Genomic DNA, 5232 nt, shown 5'->3' with positions numbered 1-5232 from the left:
GTTTATGTGTTTGTTTGATTCATTAAAATCGATTTTTTTTTAGATTTTTCATTCTTTTCATTAAAATCGGCTAGATCTTCATCTAGCCGATCCTTTAAATTTCTCTTAGGGATTCTTGGGTCTGTTCTACAGAAAATCCAATAAAAAAGTGTTCATCTTGAGTTACCTTATTCGATTTTTGTGTGGGTTGCATTTGGTTTTAATTAAAAAGAAAAATCAAAAAATCGGCTAGACTTATTCTAGCCGATTCTTGATTTTCACAAAAATATTTTTCTTTGTTCTGAATTTTTTTATGTCCAGCATGTGTATTGTGTTGCTTTGCTGAAAATCCTACCCTAAAAAGTTTATTTTAATTCATTTTGTTCGTGGGTTTTGCTTGTCTTGTTTTGATTTCATTTTTGGAAAAAGAAAAAAAAAATCGGCTAGGATTGTTCTAGCCGATCTTTGTATTTGGGTTAAATGTGTGTGTTGATGTTGGTAAACCGTGTGTTTACTGTGTGTTTTGGGTGTTAACAGCATTATAAAGTTGTTTTAATTCATTTCATTCGTTTAGGATAATTCTAAATAATTGTTTTTAGCATTTTGTGTTTTTTTTGGTGTTTTGAATCTATTGAAAAACAAAAATTACAAGAGTCGAATTTTTATTTTCTTTACGTTTTTAAATAAATTCCAGCATAGTGCTGTTCATGTTTGCATTTAGGGGAGTTAGGAGTTCTTTTCATCATATTTTAATTTAGTTCTATCAAAATAAGATTCCTCAGTAAGTCATTTTTTTTCTTTTAGTTTAAGTTTTTTTTTTATTCTTTTCATTTTTTTTAGTCTTCTTCTTCCCCAAGGTGGGGCGGCAGCCATTAGAGCTCCCCTTGAGCTCTTGGTCGAATTTTTTTAGCAAGTCTTAATTGTCATTAATTGAGTTAGGAAGGTGTCTATGTTCAATGTATTAGGGTTTTATCTCATAGCCGTTTTTAGTATTCATTTAAGTAGGTTTTGGTAATTAAGGTAGCATTTAAGTATAGAAAATCGTGTTTTTCAATTATTCCTTTTATTCCCTAGGTAGAGTTAATTCTTTTAGTTCGAAAATAGAGTCAATTTAGAGTTGGCGATTTTTGAGAAAAGAGGCAATTAATGCATTGAAATGTGGAAAGTTTTTGGAAAAAGATAAGTTTCAAAAATCGTGTGGAATATTTAAAGAAAGATTTAATTCTTGATTGCCTATTAATAGGGAGTTACAAATTGAGATTTGAAAAGCCAATTTGAAAATCAATTAAATTTCCAAAGTAGGTGTTTATGAGTTCAAGAAAGAAGTAATTGCACATAAATTCTTGGTTGGAAAGCTAAAATCGTGTGACTATCTAGGTTGGACGATTTGGCTTCTCAAAAAGGAATTAATTGCAATTAAAGGCTTTCCCTCACCTTGGTTTTGGAAATAGCATTGATCCATGTTTCCCAATGGGATTTAAAGACTCATTAATGTTGTAACTCCCCATTAAAAGGACGATTTTTGGACTTCTCCATTTCCAAAATTATCTTTGATTTTTTTTGGGTGCCTATCCTTCTAACCGACCCCAGTTGACCAAGACCAACCCTAGCCAAGTCTAGTCAAAGTCAAAACCTAACTTTAGTTCGAGTCAATCGAGCCCACCTAAACCTAAGTCTAGACCACACCTAGGTCGATTCAACCTTAGTCCACCTATTGAAACCTACCCAAACCGAGTTAACCTAGTTGACTAAGTCCACCCTAGGTCGAGTCCAATACCAAGACCTAACCCAAACCGAACCTAGGTCGAGTCAACTCTAGTCTAAGTCAAACCTAACCTAGGTTAAACCAAGTTGAGTCAACCTAAACCAAGCTAACCCAACCCTATTCAAGTCAAACCAAGTCCACCTAAGTCAACCAAACCTAGTTGACTAAGGCAACTCAAAACCGAACCCAACTAGTTGAGTCAACCTTAGCTCAAGCCTATCTCTCTCAACCTAGTCAAAACCGAGCCTACCTACTCCCATCCGAGTTCATCCAAACCCAATCCGAACCTACTCAAGCCAAAACCGAGCCTAGTCGAGTCAACCGAGTGAACCCTAACCCTAGTCGTTGTTCTTTAGTGAATTAATTTCATTTTGTATTATTTATTGTGATTTTTATACTAATTAGTTTATTTATCTACTTTAGTTGTAGTGTAGAAGTTTGTGTGTGTATATCGTATTTGTTTCGTATGTGTGAAATGTGTTTTGTGAGTGTTTGAATTGGTAATTAGATATTCTTTAACTTAGTAGTCGGATTACATTTTATTGTTTAGCATAATTGCATTTGCATTGTTAGTTAACGTAGTTCTATTCATAAATTGCTTATCGAGTTTTGTTCGTCGTGCATTTAGTGTATTCATAATCATCATCTGCATATACCCTGTTATACAGTGTCATTTAGATTTCATTAGGTTTGATTTGTATTTTAGAGTGTTAAAATAGATTCATAAAGTGAATAGTGCATTCAAATAAAAACCAGATTTTTGCCCTGTCGCACTTGCATTATTTTCTGTGCAAAAATTTTGTGTTGTCCAAAATTTTTTCTTCTATTCACTTTATTGACTTGTTATTTAACTGCAGACCAAATTTCAGCTCATTCGGAGTTGATTTGGTCTGATTTTTAAGCGTTTTGTGAAAACCGCTTTTTCTGGATTTCAATTTACAGGACTGTCGATATCCTGATTTTTCCCAGATTTGAAACGCTTATATCTGGAGTTCCAGATACTTTTTTTCAATTCTGTAAAAACTGTCAGTTGCAGAACAGAACAAATTTCGGGAAAATCGGACCTCGTTTGCTCTATCAAACAGTGGTTTTCCGATAACCTGTCAGAATGCTATTTTACACTAGTTAGGGGCAATTTCATAATTTTCTTAGTTTCGGTAATTTAGACTTGTTTTCAGTAGTTTTTGCATTTTAGGAGTTGCATAATCATCATACAGCATTAGTAGAATTAATTTGGTCAATTTTAGAATTAATTTCATATTTTATTTAATTTTTGTTTTATAAATAGCATTTGTTTTATTATTTTCGTAAAAGTAGAATTAGTTTTAGTTATTATTTGCCTTATTAGAATAGAATACTAACTTTGTATTTTTCTGTATTTTTAGGTTATAAAGAATATTTAGTTTCCAGGGTTATTTTCCAAGTGTGAGGAGCGAATAATTAGCGAAAAGACGGAAATACCCTTGGTGTGGAGCAGAAGACTGATTGCTTGTTTATTTTCATTTCATTGATTAATTGTAGTTGTATTAACTTTATAATTGTAGATTGACATTTGACATTAATAAATTAACTTTTCTAGAATTTTAGTGATTAATTCCTGTTCCCTGAGGATTCGACCCGTACTTACCACTTTGTGGAAAGTCGGTTTTTATATTTTTGGTTGACGATTTTCCAAAGCTTTGTTGAAAATAATTGTTTTAAAAAGATCATTTCAAAATATCAACCAAATTTTGGCGCCGTTGCCGGGGAACGGCGAATTAATTACTTTATTTCTTAGAGTTTGATTTATTAATTTGTTTTAGTTAGTTAATTAGTTGTTTTATTTTTAGTTAGTAGGATTAGTAAGTGAATATAGGATTAACATAGTTAGTAAATATAGGATTCATGTTCTGTTCTTTCTAGGATTCACTTGAAATTCATTCTGCAAGGAGCGATTAGACAGGTGGGTTTTAGAAAAACTTAGTTTGTGATTTCCTGTATTTATCTTTTCAGTACTTTAGAGTAGTTTAATTGATTATTTCATTTACTTAGATCATTCTGACATAATTAGTTTAGCATATTTGTTTAGTAGTTGTTTATTTTGTGTTATTTACATTTTAGTACCTGTGTAGTTTAGATTTAGAGTTAGGTCGTTTGCTTACATCTGGTCTTAGTACCAGTGTATGCAGGGTCGACGAGGTCTAGGAACCCCATTACACCCATTTGTTGACAACCCAGAGAGAATTTTACATTCTCATCGAAGTTCGGCAACAATGACTGACATGGATCCTCCACCTCCACCCCCAGTTCTTTCACGCCCTCTGCGGGAATACTTCATTCCCACAGACTATGTTCAGGCATCCTGCATTCGGAGACCCGATGTAGGAGCGCCGCATTATGAGATTAAGGCCAGCATTATTCAGATGCTTCCATCCTTTTATGGCCTTAGTCATGAGGATCCCTATAGACATTTAGATGAATTCCTCGAAATTTGTTCTACTGTTAAGATACAGAATTTCGATGATGATGCTTTAAGGTTGACTCTATTTCCCTTTTCATTGAAGGACAAAGCCAAGTATTGGCTAAAGTCCTTAGATTCTGTAGAAATAGAGTCATGGGATCAATTGCAACAGGAGTTTCTTCGGAAATATTTTCCCATTGGTCGTACGAACCAATATCGTAGAGCCATCACTAGCTTTTCAGAGCTAGATGGTGAGCGCTTTCATGAGACCTGGGAGAGAATGAAGGATCTCCTCAGGAAATGTCCCCATCATCAGGTGCCGAAATGGCAACTGGTGCAGAGCTTCTATGATGGATTGTCTGACAAGAATCGTCAGATGATCGACTCTTCATGTGGAGGGACATTCATGCTGAAGAGCGAGGACGAAGCATGGAGGCTATTTGATACATTGGCTGAGAATTCACTCCACCATGCTTCGAGCTCTCAATCCGATAGAGCCACACCCAGCATTCAGAAGAAAGCTGGTGTTCTTGAAGTTGGTCCATCTACTGCACTACAGTGCAAGGTAGACATGATTGCTCAGAAGCTGGACCAGGACCATCCACTACACAGCAGGTGTGTACTCTTTGTGCCAGTCTGGCACACGAGATCACTGAGTGCCCTTCGGCAGCTCAGTACATTGAATTTGTTCAAGAACAAGTTTAGGCAGCTCAGGGTTACGTCAGACCGCCGAATAACCCATTTTCATCGACATACAATCCGGGTTGGCGTAACCATCCCAAATTTTCATGGAAGAATCCACAGTCTTCCATGCAGATGCCTACTTCCTCTCAGCCAGTTCAGCAACCATCTTTTACTCAGTCATTTCAAAGACCGAACTATTCTCAGTCTTCTTCTTCTTCTGTCACTCTCCCGATTCAGCAAGAGTCTGCCCCGCAGACATCTTTTGAGGAGAGACTTCTCCAGGCATTCCAAGAGCTGAAAACCTCTAATCAGAACGCCTTCAAGAAGTGTAGCCAGATTTTGAGTTCGCATACGCAGTCCATTG

At 35.6% G+C, this 5232-nt stretch overlaps 1 non-coding gene across 1 annotated transcript; it reads right to left on the bottom strand.

Annotated features, from left to right (window-relative positions):
* Window positions 1-4399: 4399 nt before the first annotated feature.
* Window positions 4400-4502, bottom strand: LOC149848938 (small nucleolar RNA R71). Its single transcript, XR_016426541.1, has one exon. It is a non-coding gene; the product is annotated as a small nucleolar RNA R71 (small nucleolar RNA).
* Window positions 4503-5232: the final 730 nt, after the last annotated feature.

The sequence above is a fragment of the Nuphar pumila genome, chromosome 1, assembly GCF_984573655.1.
Source record: "Nuphar pumila chromosome 1, dmNupPumi1.hap1.1, whole genome shotgun sequence".
Lineage (NCBI taxonomy): Eukaryota > Viridiplantae > Streptophyta > Magnoliopsida > Nymphaeales > Nymphaeaceae > Nuphar > Nuphar pumila.
This window is presented reverse-complemented; position numbering and strand designations above follow the sequence as displayed.